The sequence below is a fragment of the Hyla sarda genome, chromosome 5 (assembly GCF_029499605.1).
Source record: "Hyla sarda isolate aHylSar1 chromosome 5, aHylSar1.hap1, whole genome shotgun sequence".
NCBI lineage: Eukaryota > Metazoa > Chordata > Amphibia > Anura > Hylidae > Hyla > Hyla sarda.
Genome location: NC_079193.1, coordinates 353,676,137 through 353,691,400, shown reverse-complemented (window position 1 = coordinate 353,691,400; position 15,264 = coordinate 353,676,137). Strand labels below are relative to the sequence as shown.

General features: G+C 41.9%; 1 protein-coding gene and 1 long non-coding RNA gene across 2 annotated transcripts in view; one reads left to right on the top strand and one right to left on the bottom strand.

The window, feature by feature from the left end:
• Positions 1-12,404, bottom strand: part of LOC130274379 (uncharacterized) — a 67,838-nt gene extending 55,434 nt beyond the window's left edge. The window contains exon 1 of the long non-coding RNA XR_008844351.1: positions 12,094-12,404. This is a non-coding gene — a long non-coding RNA (uncharacterized LOC130274379). The remainder of the gene's footprint in view (positions 1-12,093) is intronic.
• The window catches only part of SAMD12 (sterile alpha motif domain containing 12), a 639,318-nt gene that overhangs the window by 119,804 nt on the left and 504,250 nt on the right, over positions 1-15,264 (top strand). The gene's annotated exons all lie outside the window — the stretch shown is intronic.

Here is a 15,264-nt window from a genome sequence, read left to right as displayed (position 1 = left end):
GGTTAGTACTTTAATATCAGATCAATGGGTACATCTGACTCCAGCCACCCCCACACCAACCACCTGAAAGAAGAAAGCACTGCTGCCTCTTCTAATAGGCTTAGCTCTATACATGCCTCCAATTGAGCAATGTATTGTACAAGACACTGCTGCTACTCAATAGATAGAGCTGTGTCTCGTAGTGAAGAAGCCACAGCCCTTGTCTCTCTACTGTCACCCAATCAATCAGCTGATAGATCAGGGTGCCAGGATTCAGATCCCCATCAATCTGATATTGATGGTTTACTGTCTTGGTGTACATAGCCCGACCTGTACAGTAAATGAGAGTAGATTGGTGCTTGTTCACAGAGTCTTTACACAACTTGAGCACCAGGCAGTGGGGGCCACACTAATAATTAATTGCTGGATTGTTTGTGCAGCCCCTTTGCTACAAGCAGCTGTTGGCCGCACATCACCTATTTCAGGAAACATGTGGAACTGATGGTTTCTGTGTTTATGAATGCTGCAGTACTGGCTCGAAGATCGCAGTGCCCCCCCCCCCCCCCTTTATCAGACCTGTTATCCCCTATACTTTGGATAGGGGATAACATGTCTAGGGACGGAGTACCCCTTTAGGGCCTCTAAGATGGTTGTACCAATTCCAAATATGCACTGGTCTTCAGTCAAGGAGTGTTCTTGCTCATGTCAGTTGTGAATATTTCACATACGTTTTGTTCTATCATATTTATAAACTGATATTATAAAACCAAACTGAATGGCAAAAATTGTGTTCTTTTGTGTTCGATTAATGATGCCATTCTCTAAACTTTCATATATGACATACCAATACATATCAATGTGATAATAAAGAGCAGGTCTCTGTCAACTCTGAAATTTAACAAAAAATGTGTTTTTCTTATCAAGGGTCATGAGCTTCCCTAATACCAATGAGCGGATGAAGTATTAGGTAGTAGGAAGAGATTTATAGTAAACAGGAGTTTTCAGGTTAAAGTAAAAATGAAAGGAAAAAAAATTGTAAGTAATACAATTTTTTCAGTAGATTACTGCTCTGCATGTTTCATCTCTAATTTGCAGTTCACCCAGAACTAGTGGGCGGAGTGTGTGTGTGTGTGTGTATGTATGTTCATAAGTATGTAAGTGTGTCCATGTATGTTCCAGCATCCCTTCCAAATGGCTAGAGATATTTTGATGAAACTTAGTCACATGTAACTAATATGTCAGCTAAAAATATAGGATAGTTAAATTAACTTTAACCCACCCCCATTTGTAACGGTGGGGTTTTAGTCTTAAGTCGCATGCAAGTCAACGGGACTTCCGGTACCTGACTCCACAAGCTTCTCTCTTCATCTCATGATGAGTTTGTTGGTCTAATGTTGGTCATATTTGGAGTCAGGAAGGAATTTTTACCTCTAATATGAGTTTTTTTTTTGCCTTCCTCTGGATCAACACAACTCAGTAGGGACTCATTAGGGTTATAGTTTGAACTTGATGGACTCTGGTCTTTTTTCAACCTTATGAACTATGTTACTATGTCTAGCTTGCAAAACATGTCCCTTCTATTTTTGGCCCTTTTCTGTTTCAGCACAAGGCAGAAAACACAATTTTCGCACAATAGACCCATATTATAGGTCCTTCAATTACAATCTTTTCATCACATGTCAACTCTACCTTACTCCATAAGCTCCACATCTTTGGGTGAATGTGTCATCCTGGCTTGCAAGTCATGCCCCCTCCCACAAAGCACAGAACTTCCAAAGGCACGTCCCCTTTTTTTGCCCTACAATCTCTTCATCACAGCTCAGCCTCACCTGGAGTCGGGATATGAGGATGGCATAAGATGTCGGGATATGAAAATGGGATATGAGGTCGGGTCATGAGGACGGGACATGACGTCAGACATGAGGACGGATCATGAGGTCAAACATGAGGGCGGGACATGTGGTCGGACATGAGGGCGGGACATGTGGTTGGACATGAGGGGGGCATATGATGACAGGATGTATAGATGGCAAATGAGGACGAGACATGAGATCGGGACATTAGGTCACACGACATGAGGACGGGATATGAGGTCGGGAGGACAAGAGTGTCATTACTGCTTTTCCTCTCCAACAAGGTTTTAATAGGGAGACCGGGCAATGCTGGGCACTCTACTAGTATGTGTATGTATATATATATATATATAATATATATTGCAATTGGAGAAGATTTGGAGGGCACTGCTCTATTTCATATCAGTATAGCTGGATAATGGCTGGATAATGGCATTGTATATGCGATTTCAGTGGCCGTAGCTGCTTTTGTTACACTTCACTGCCGTGGTGCTAAGTGTCAAAGATACTAGTATGCATATATGATATCAGAAGAAGGTGCACTTGCACTCACCGGTCTTGTGATGATCTGTATTCCGGATTATCCGTTGTGCTGGGAGACATGTGGATGAGGGCGCTCAGAGGCTAACAGCCGTTTTCGCGCACAGCCATGCGCGAAAATGGCTGTTAGCCTCTGAGCGCCCTCAACCACACGTCTCCCAGCACAACGGATAATCCGGAATACAGATCATCACAAGACCGGTGAGTGCAAGTGCACCTTCTTCTAATATCATATATATATAAATAACTAAGCAGAATGTTTCTAATGGTGACGGAGGATGTATTAACGCCGTGTTCTGGCTCGGCACCGTGGCTGTCACCCAGACAGAGAGCAACCTAAATAAAAAAGAGAATACATAATTAAGAATAAAATATAAAAACCAATTCAGAAATAGAAATAGAAATTGTATCACAAATCACCCAACAAAGGGAGGTACGTTATACCCCAGCCGGGGCTACACCATCAAATTACTTCATCATTTTAGGAGAAACAATGAATTCAATATTTAACCCATTGGGTTTGAGACAGTTTAGATCAAAGATCCATCTCAGTTCACGTTTTTTGAGCATGGTGATTCTATCACCACCCCTGTTAGGGGGCGGAATGTGATCGACCACCATACATCTCAAGTCAGATTCTTTATGACCCATTTCTATAAAATGGTTGGAGACAGGCAAGTCCCTTCTACCCTTTCTAATAGAATAGCGGTGTTGATTAAGTCTGGTTTTAAGATCTCTCCTTGTTTCCCCCACATATATTAGGTCACATGGACACCACAGAATATAAATAATGTGGTTACTGTCACATGTGAGAAAATATTTGATCGGATATTGTTGATGTGTGGATGGATGGATGAATGTATTTCCTTTATGAATATATTTACAATTGACACAGTGTCTACATGGGAAACAGCCTTTTGATTGTGTAGTGAGATATTTCTGAATAGATCCACTGTATCTAGATGTATCTGATTTGACTAAATGATCTCTGAGATTTCTGGCCCTTCTATATGACATTAGAGGGGGGTTCTGAAAATCATGAATTTGTGGATAACTATCCTTTATCAAGTGCCAGTGTTTCCTCACAATTTTGGCTATGGCATTAGAGTGCTCACTATAGGTGGAAATGAATGGAATGCGTTGCATATTGTTATTTTTCTTGAGATGGAAGTTGGTGGATTGTAATGTGCTGGCTTTGTGTCTCTGATGATTAATGATTACAGCCGGATAGCCTCTGTGTAAGAATTGTCTTGCCATCTTGTCGCATGCTCTGTTGAATTTGTCTGCCGTGTCAGTAATTCGACCTGCCCGGATAAATTGACTGTATGGAAGTGATTTGATCATAGATCTTGGATGTGATGAATCATATCTAAGTAATGTATTGCAGTCTGTTGGTTTGGTGTAGATATCTGTTGACAGTTTGTTGTTAGAAATGGTGACCTCAGTATCCAAAAAATGAATTTTTTCATTAGAATGTGTCAATGTAAATTGTAAATCTACATCTATATTATTAAGATATTGTTGAAACTCTAAGAGTTCGGCTGTACCACCGCTCCAAACTAGAAAAATATCATCGATATATCTCCACCACCCCAGGATATACCTGGAGTGGTGGGATATATACACGTGCCGTTCCTCAAAATCTGACATGACTATGTTGGCATAGGTTGGTGCCATGTTGCTGCCCATGGCAGTCCCACGGCATTGAATATAAAATTTATCATCAAACGTAAAATAATTATTGTGTAGTACAAATGTAAGTAGTTCCAAGATGAAATCAATTTTGATGGAATCCATATTTAGAGCCACCAAGCCTTCTCTAACTGCAAGGACACCCCTGGAATGTTGTATAGATGTATACAAGGATACTATATCAAAGGATGCTATTAAGGCATTGTCTGGTATGTGGACCTTAGAGATTTTGGTTAGAAAATCACTGGTGTCCTGCAGATAGGATTTGGCCTTGATGGCTAGAGGTCTCAACACTTTGTCAAGGAAAATGGAAATGTTGTTAGAAAGTGACCCCCTGCCCGAGACAATAGGTCTGCCTGGAGGATTCTCCAGGCATTTATGTATCTTGGGCAGGAGGTATAACACCGGTGTAACAGGATTTGATGGTATTAGAAAATCATGCAATTTTTTTATCAATTATGTGCCTATCAAGGGCTTGCTGTGCTATAATTTCTATAGTATGGACCATCGCCCATTTAGGATCTCTAGGTAGAATACAATACACTGACTGGTCTTCTAACTGTCTCCTTGCTTCCCGCAAATACATACTCTTGTCCATGACCACAACCCCACCGCCCTTGTCTGCCGGCTTAATGATGAGGTTGTGGTCATGGACAAGTTCCTGCATGGCCAAAAGTTCGCCATGCAGTAAATTAGGATGTTTCAATTTAGTTTGCACAGATTTAATATGTTCCAATTCTTTTTTTAGACACTCTGTAAACATACATATGGCATGTGAGTCGACATTAGGCTGAAATTCACTTACAGTAGGTAAATCGTAATTATTGGGTCATAATTTATGGGTCATAAAGAATCTGACTTGAGATGTATGGTGGTCGATCACATTCCGCCCCCTAACAGGGGTGGTGATAGAATCACCATGCTCAAAAAACGTGAACTGAGATGGATCTTTGATCTAAACTGTCTCAAACCCAATGGGTTAAATATTGAATTCATTGTTTCTCCTAAAATGATGAAGTAATTTGATGGTCTAGCCCCGGCTGGGGTATAACGTACCTCCCTTTGTGGGGTGATTTGTGATACAATTTCTATTTCTATTTCTGAATTGGTTTTTATATTTTATTCTTAATTATGTATTCTCTTTTTTATTTAGGTTGCTCTCTGTCTGGGTGACAGCCACGGTGCCGAGCCAGAACACGGCGTTAATACATCCTCCGTCACCATTAGAAACATTCTGCTTAGTCTTGGACATTATTCAGACATTACATGGGGTAATGAGACTGTGGGTCAGTGTGCATGGATTGATGTGTGGGGGAAAATTGAGCGCTTCCACCAGCAACAATAGGGGGGGTGAATTTGTGCATTATAGGACAGACCCTGCAACAGTTCTGTGCGGTTCTGCCTTGGTCACATACTGTGGGTACCCCGATTTACTCGGACAGTCCCACAATTCTCACCCTTACCCTTAATAGCAGGAGGATTGCTGTGCTCACATCCCCATTGTATGCTACTGTGTGTGACTCCAGATACATTCCCCATTCATGTCTATACAATTATCTTTTTCTATATAAACCTGATGCCCCAGTTTGCGTCATATATATGCTACTTCTCTGACCGTTATCATTGATTTTCATGGAGACTGGGATTAACAAGTCTTGTTACTAAGCAACACCAAGCTTAGCGTTGCGTACATCGCGATCCTCTATACATCGGAAGTGACGTACCGGATGTTGTTCTCCGCTGACAGCGCGAATGGCGCTGACTCTGGCGTTCCACGAGATTCACGGCGTGAGGCTATGGACACCGTGGCTGGACCCGGGAGGCAATCTATACGTATATTTCACAGTAAGCAGCACACTATATGCTATACACCCTGAGAGGGATTGTAATATTGAATATATGTCATACTCTGTTGCGATGTTTGTGATTCAAAGTATGATCATGTCTTTCTCAATGTTTGTTTATTTATGTTAATACACTTATGATGTCACTAATTAATGAAGGGCGGTGTGTATATAAGCCCGTTTGTATCACTCATTGTCACTTGAGAATGCTGGCGTGAGGCCGGCGAAACGTCGCTTTTGTACCTCATGGAATAAAAAGCACTTTGCACTTGAATTTGGCGTGCTGCATATTACTACAGTTATCATTAAGGAACCAGTGGACCGTGGCTCCAGCATGCGTGCACCCTGCCTACATCTCTGCAATTATCTTGATGTGCTGCTTATTTTGGGATTTTGTTACAAGGGAGACAAGCGAGCACTCTACTCCAAGTTGGAGATTACTTCTACAACTACTATGGATCAAGCATCTAGTTCGAACGTCCATGATGTATTTTCCTACACAAGGGAGGACGCTGACCGCATCCTGGGGAGTAGACCGAATAATGCTTCATTTTTACATCATCCTTCTACTATTGACCTAAGACGTATGTATGAGACAGAGACAAAGAAATTACTCTCAGTTCAATTGCATTTGTCTACTATGACCGAATATTTCCGTACACAAAGAATTCCTAGAGGTATGAGAATCCAACCGAAAGCGAATTCATTCACCTCCGATATGGACTTTAAAAACAAATATGAAGCTATTTCCAATAAATATTCTTTGGACATGATACTGCTTAATATTGAATTTCTGCAGCGTGATTTAACAACTATACAGAAGAAAGTGGATGAGCTGGAGATTACCCTTAAATCCTCTATGCCAGAGGATGAATACAAAAAATTATTTGATAAACAACAAGAATTCCTTGTTAAACAAAAGAATCAAATAGAAGAAACAAAGAGACACAAGTGGTTCAGGGACAGCCAAGATTATGAGAATGGTAAAATCTATATCTGGGACAATCTATATAGTGCATCTAGAAGAGGCCAAAGGAGAGGCAACACCTCTGAGGATCTAGAAGCCACTTCGGAGCCGACTAAAATGAGAGCAACAGGATCATCATCCAAACATGCTACTACGGTGCCTTTTTTAGCGACAAGGCCGTCCGATGGGGACGGCAAAGAAGAGGAGGGAGAAAACACCACAGATCCCGGAAGAACCCGAGCCCAGAGAACCAAGATTGGTGCAATAAAGTCCTCACATCAGAAGAAGAAGTAGATGCCACAGACACACGTACAGTGGTAAATATCTCTTCACATATTCTTACAGAATCTCAATTGTCATTACTATCTAAGGGACTTGGTTTTTGCCCTAATGTAAAAAATGATTGGTTTCAACTTGAACTTGATATAGCTTCATTTATTCGTAGATTGAGGCTTAGGGTGTGGTTCTCTGGTCGGGGTCCGGAGTCACCTGGTGGGGATGGTTTACCACCTCAGGTGTCAACGGATGGCGATATACAGAGAGACACGCCCTTCGAATTCAATAATTACGATTTACCTACTGTAAGTGAATTTCAGCCTAATGTCGACTCACATGCCATATGTATGTTTACAGAGTGTCTAAAAAAAGAATTGGAACATATTAAATCTGTGCAAACTAAATTGAAACATCCTAATTTACTGCATGGCGAACTTTTGGCCATGCAGGAACTTGTCCATGACCACAACCTCATCATTAAGCCGGCAGACAAGGGCGGTGGGGTTGTGGTCATGGACAAGAGTATGTATTTGCGGGAAGCAAGGAGACAGTTAGAAGACCAGTCAGTGTATTGTATTCTACCTAGAGATCCTAAATGGGCGATGGTCCATACTATAGAAATTATAGCACAGCAAGCCCTTGATAGGCACATAATTGATAAAAAATTGCATGATTTTCTAATACCATCAAATCCTGTTACACCGGTGTTATACCTCCTGCCCAAGATACATAAATGCCTGGAGAATCCTCCAGGCAGACCTATTGTCTCGGGCAGGGGGTCACTTTCTAACAACATTTCCATTTTCCTTGACAAAGTGTTGAGACCTCTAGCCATCAAGGCCAAATCCTATCTGCAGGACACCAGTGATTTTCTAACCAAAATCTCTAAGGTCCACATACCAGACAATGCCTTAATAGCATCCTTTGATATAGTATCCTTGTATACATCTATACAACATTCCAGGGGTGTCCTTGCAGTTAGAGAAGGCTTGGTGGCTCTAAATATGGATTCCATCAAAATTGATTTCATCTTGGAACTACTTACATTTGTACTACACAATAATTATTTTACGTTTGATGATAAATTTTATATTCAATGCCGTGGGACTGCCATGGGCAGCAACATGGCACCAACCTATGCCAACATAGTCATGTCAGATTTTGAGGAACGGCACGTGTATATATCCCACCACTCCAGGTATATCCTGGGGTGGTGGAGATATATCGATGATATTTTTCTAGTTTGGAGCGGTGGTACAGCCGAACTCTTAGAGTTTCAACAATATCTTAATAATATAGATGTAGATTTACAATTTACATTGACACATTCTAATGAAAAAATTCATTTTTTGGATACTGAGGTCACCATTTCTAACAACAAACTGTCAACAGATATCTACACCAAACCAACAGACTGCAATACATTACTTAGATATGATTCATCACATCCAAGATCTATGATCAAATCACTTCCATACAGTCAATTTATCCGGGCAGGTCGAATTACTGACACGGCAGACAAATTCAACAGAGCATGCGACAAGATGGCAAGACAATTCTTACACAGAGGCTATCCGGCTGTAATCATTAATCATCAGAGACACAAAGCCAGCACATTACAATCCACCAACTTCCATCTCAAGAAAAATAACAATATGCAACGCATTCCATTCATTTCCACCTATAGTGAGCACTCTAATGCCATAGCCAAAATTGTGAGGAAACACTGGCACTTGATAAAGGATAGTTATCCACAAATTCATGATTTTCAGAACCCCCCTCTAATGTCATATAGAAGGGCCAGAAATCTCAGAGATCATTTAGTCAAATCAGATACATCTAGATACAGTGGATCTATTCAGAAATATCTCACTACACAATCAAAAGGCTGTTTCCCATGTAGACACTGTGTCAATTGTAAATATATTCATAAAGGAAATACATTCATCCATCCATCCACACATCAACAATATCCGATCAAATATTTTCTCACATGTGACAGTAACCACATTATTTATATTCTGTGGTGTCCATGTGACCTAATATATGTGGGGGAAACAAGGAGAGATCTTAAAACCAGACTTAATCAACACCGCTATTCTATTAGAAAGGGTAGAAGGGACTTGCCTGTCTCCAACCATTTTATAGAAATGGGTCATAAAGAATCTGACTTGAGATGTATGGTGGTCGATCACATTCCGCCCCCTAACAGGGGTGGTGATAGAATCACCATGCTCAAAAAACGTGAACTGAGATGGATCTTTGATCTAAACTGTCTCAAACCCAATGGGTTAAATATTGAATTCATTGTTTCTCCTAAAATGATGAAGTAATTTGATGGTCTAGCCCCGGCTGGGGTATAACGTACCTCCCTTTGTGGGGTGATTTGTGATACAATTTCTATTTCTATTTCTGAATTGGTTTTTATATTTTATTCTTAATTATGTATTCTCTTTTTTATTTAGGTTGCTCTCTGTCTGGGTGACAGCCACGGTGCCGAGCCAGAACACGGCGTTAATACATCCTCCGTCACCATTAGAAACATTCTGCTTAGTCTTGGACATTATTCAGACATTACATGGGGTAATGAGACTGTGGGTCAGTGTGCATGGATTGATGTGTGGGGGAAAATTGAGCGCTTCCACCAGCAACAATAGGGGGGGTGAATTTGTGCATTATAGGACAGACCCTGCAACAGTTCTGTGCGGTTCTGCCTTGGTCACATACTGTGGGTACCCCGATTTACTCGGACAGTCCCACAATTCTCACCCTTACCCTTAATAGCAGGAGGATTGCTGTGCTCACATCCCCATTGTATGCTACTGTGTGTGACTCCAGATACATTCCCCATTCATGTCTATACAATTATCTTTTTCTATATAAACCTGATGCCCCAGTTTGCGTCATATATATGCTACTTCTCTGACCGTTATCATTGATTTTCATGGAGACTGGGATTAACAAGTCTTGTTACTAAGCAACACCAAGCTTAGCGTTGCGTACATCGCGATCCTCTATACATCGGAAGTGACGTACCGGATGTTGTTCTCCGCTGACAGCGCGAATGGCGCTGACTCTGGCGTTCCACGAGATTCACGGCGTGAGGCTATGGACACCGTGGCTGGACCCGGGAGGCAATCTATACGTATATTTCACAGTAAGCAGCACACTATATGCTATACACCCTGAGAGGGATTGTAATATTGAATATATGTCATACTCTGTTGCGATGTTTGTGATTCAAAGTATGATCATGTCTTTCTCAATGTTTGTTTATTTATGTTAATACACTTATGATGTCACTAATTAATGAAGGGCGGTGTGTATATAAGCCCGTTTGTATCACTCATTGTCACTTGAGAATGCTGGCGTGAGGCCGGCGAAACGTCGCTTTTGTACCTCATGGAATAAAAAGCACTTTGCACTTGAATTTGGCGTGCTGCATATTACTACAGTTATATATATATATATATATATATCTATCTTAGTATCTGCTGGTATTTGAGAGACTCCCAAAGTAAGAAGATCACAGGTTAGATCGCTAACAATCAGCTGTCTGTAGTTGTTCAGTTCTCTTACAGCACCACCACAGGAGAAACGAAGTATTACACCATGACCAGTGAAATCATTACATCTCAGGGTCCTCTAGAAACAGAGTTGTTTATTGTAGCGCCTAGGTCTTCAGCCTGAACTGTGGACCTCCGTCTGTTCCAAAACTACAACTCCCAGCACGCTGGGAGTTGTAGTTTTGCAACAGTTGGAGCTCTACACTTTGGAGACCACTGTTGTAGCAGCTTTCCAATAGTTTTTTTTTTTTTTTTTTTTTAAACCATGCAACCCGGATAGATGGGGCCAATATCCAAGTATTATACAATATTGCAACTGAGATGTTATTCACAGGCAATATGGCTTCCAAATAATCCTAAATAAGAAGAAGATGGTAGACTTAAGATTTTATTTATTTGTTATTATATATATTTTTTTAAAGGGGTATTACAGGCAAAAACTTTTTTTTTCTTTTACATATATATATATATATATATATATATATATATATATATATATATATATATATATAAATCAATTGGCTCCAGAAAGTTAAACAGATTTGTAAATTACTTCTATTAAAAAATCTTAATCTTTTCAATAATTATCAGCTGCTAAAGTTCTGTATGGCAACAGTGCTCTCTGCTGACATCTCTGCCTGTCTCGGGAACTGCACAGAGTAGAAGAGGTTTGCTATGGGGATTTGCTTCTAAACTGGGCGGTTCCCGAGACAGGTGTCATCAGAGAGCACTTAGACAGAAAAGAACAACTCAACTTCAGAAGCTCATAAGTACTGAAAGGATTAAAAAAAATTAATAGAAGTAATTTACAAATCTGTTTAACTTTCTGGAGCCAGTTGAGATATATATATATATATATATATATATATATATATATATATATATATATATATATATAAAAAAAAGTTTTTTCCTGGATAACCCCTTTAAAATCCTGATAAATTTTAGAAAGGAAAGATTAATTACTGAGACCACGTCATATGAGTGTGGTCTAAATTATTTCTAAGGGTGAGGGTGATGCATGTAATACCTTGTATCATGAACTACTTTAAGTATATAATTTGCATAGCTTGGCGTATTTTTTCTCTTACGAACCAAACACGTTGCCTGTGAAGATGTCCATAAATGCATTATTTAATGAATTTGTCTTCGTGCGGAGTCCCCTATGAAGTCGGGCTATCTGAGGACAGCTGCTGTCCTAGAATCCCCTTGTAAATTCGCCGATTCGCCTTTCTTTAATTTCCTCTCCGTTCTGACTTTTTACAGTCATTTCCAGGTGCCGATTGGAGTTAACCACATGTACAACCGCTTAATGAGTATTTCAAAGGTCCATTCCGAATAGGAAGATCTAGGTTACCACGGCAACCATTACGTACCTGTTAAGACGTCACACTGAGTGATGAACGGAATACGTCTACTATCAGGAGTACATGGCAGTCAAACTGCAGGGATTTTTTACAAAAAAAGTTTCTTTCTTTTTTGTGTAGTTCAGCATTAAACAAAACTTTTAAAGTGTGCACGCCGTTGTTAGAAAGTTTTTGATATGGCGTAGAGGTGTAAGTTTATCTCGGTCGGGGTTCTGAGTGATTAGAAGAAGGAGACGGGAGAAGTGAGCGCTTGGCGCCTTTTCTCCTGGCTGTGGGTCACGTGACCTGGATGGACTCATAGGATGAGATTTATCAAAACCTGTCCAGAGGAAAAGTTGCTGAGTTGCCCATAGCAACCAATCAGATCGCTACTTTCATTTTTGAAAAGGCCTCTGCAAAATGAAAGAAGCGATCTGATTGGTTGCTATGGGCAACTCAGCAACTTTTCCTCTGAACAGGCTTTGATAAATCTCCCCCATAATGTAAGTCTATGGGGCAGTCCTGCTCACATAGACACATTGCGGGGAGAGCGAGAACAGTGCGGCAGATGATTCTACTGATCGGTTTGTAGTATGAACGCTCGGACACGTAAAAAAAAGCTAGGACATGTCCAAAGTTTTTATAATGACAGGCACACTTTAAAGGAAAAGTTTCATGCCGAATAAAAAAAATTATCCCCTACGTGACCGCTGACCATGATGTCTTGCATGGGACCCTTGCTCTCCCACCAGAAACGGGGCATGTTGACCCCTGAAAGAAGCGGCGGCCTACACGCCCCCTCCATGTATCTCTATAGGAGAGCTGAAGATAGTCGAATGGCTCTCCCATAGAGATATATGGAGGGGGCATCTTGGCAGCCGCTTCATGTGGGGGTCGACACGCTCCGTTTCCAGGGGGAGAGACAGACTCCCGTGCAGGAGATCACAGGGGTCCGAGCAGTCTGACCTCCTGCGATCTAAAACTAGCAGTCTTCTGTGCTTACTCCTGTCCTATCAGCAGCATGAAAACAGAGAGGAAGGGGTTACAGAGCAGTTTGCAGTGATTGGATGAAGAGACCCAGCACTGCACAACAGACCCAGAGAGGAAGTGAATGCATGGTGAGTGAGGGCGGGCTCAGTGCTTGCCTTGGACACGCCCCTTCCTGTCAGAATGAGTGAGCAGCAGAACGGAGGGATTTGTGAGCCAAATACAGAAGCTAGACACCTAAAAAAAGACATGTAAAGCATCTGCATGACCTAGTGAGTGACATATAGAAGCATTATTTTTCCTGTAATATGACAGGTACGCTTAAAAGTGATTTTTAATCTGTATTGCATCGGTCCTTTTATACAAATCAGGAATTGGCATGCAAAATACTCACCTAGGGGTCACCATTTCTATATACGGACCGCTGAACATGAACTGGTTAATAATGGATTACCGCTGGATGTTCTCACCAACTGATTATTGCGCACAGACTACCCGTAACGGCGGCGCTCAGACTGCCGCCCCGGCTAGTCCGCGTCCACTTCTTGCTTCCCGTAGCAGCTGTCTGAGTGATAAATAGTCGACTCTTTTTAATTTACTGAATACTCTATCAATATTCTGTTAACCAAGCAACGCTGAAATATCTGCCGCGATAAAGTGTGATGAATAAAATGGGCTTTAGACTCGGTTAGGTTGAGCTAAGCTTCTTTCAGGCTGACACATTGCGCTGAATTAAAATGTTTATTTATTCCAGGGGAAACGTATTTTCTGTGTAACTTGCAGTTTCGCTAATTTCTCATAGCTGTCACTGACAACTTGATAATGGGAAAAAAAAATTTGGCTACGCCAATTCGTTCTTAGGGATAAAGGGGTACTCCATCCCTAGACTTGTTATCCCTTATCCAAAGGCAAAGGATAGAGCAGGGTTTCCCAAACAGGGTGCCTCCAGCTGTTGCAAAACTACAACTCCCAGCATGCCCGGACAGCCGAAGGCTGTCCGGGCATGCTGGGAGTTGTAGTTTTGCAACAGCTGGAGGCACCCTGCTTGGGAAACACTGGGATAGGGGATAACATGTCTGATGGCTGAGGGGACCGCCACTGCCTGGGGCTTCCGTGTTCGTGATGCCACACCACGCCCCCTCCATTCATGTCTATGGGAGTGGACACGACGGCTTTTACACAGCTGCCACGCCTCCTCGCATAGATATGAATGGAGGGGGCATGGCGGCTGTGGTCGCCAGTCATCCGGCACGGAACAGAGTTCACTCCATGCGCCGGATGACTGGGGAGCCGTGGCGGAGATAGTGGGGGTCCAGCCGCTGGGGGATTGGGGATAACATGTCTTGGGGTGGAGTACCCCTTTTATAGAATTCCATAAAAAGCGCTATAAAGATGTTGTTGGGGGGGGGGGGTTTAGAGAATCCATTTACAAATATGCTATTAGGGCTCGTTCACATGGTGGATTTGCTTGCAAACTTGCAGTGGGAAACAAGTTCGCAACCAAATCTGCCCGTGTGAACGAGCCCTAAGTGACTTTTGTGTGAATAGGGGACATTGTGTGAGTGTGGTGACCCACAGTGATGGCAGGACCACGTGTAGAGGTGTAGGTGGATGGGGCAAGATGGTATTAACCCCAGGGGCAAGGTGTTATTAACCCCTAATGTTCGTGAAGCCAGAGTGTTTTTTGGGTACCGGAATCACCCAAACGATATCTCCGCTATTCTAATGCCTAGGCAGTGAAAATGAGGGTCCACAACTAGGTTGTGCTTTAATGGAGGCTTTACTGAGTTCAGATAGGTGTTATTATCTTCACAGCTAGGTCAGAATACCAGAGAGGTGGCCAGGGACACAGAAGGACCTCGCAGCTTGCTGGGACCAATTAGACTTGTGATAGACTTTAGATGATTGACTTGAGGCTTGACTAGACTGTAGACAGTGACAGCAGACACAGACTTGACTTACTGGAATGACTGTAGATTTGAGGCCTTCCAGGTGCTGGACACGTGCACTGAGATCTCTGGTGTTTGCTGGTCTCAGTAAAGTGCAAAGAAAAAGCGAATTGTAATGGCCGCCCCCTTATATAGAGGGGGGCTCGGGTCAAGCTGAGGGTCATGTGTTAAACTGGTGCCCTCTGGATAACATGTGATAACATAAACATAACATGTGACATTTCGCAGGTCCTTTCGACATTTCCTGGAGTCCTCCAAAGGTCCT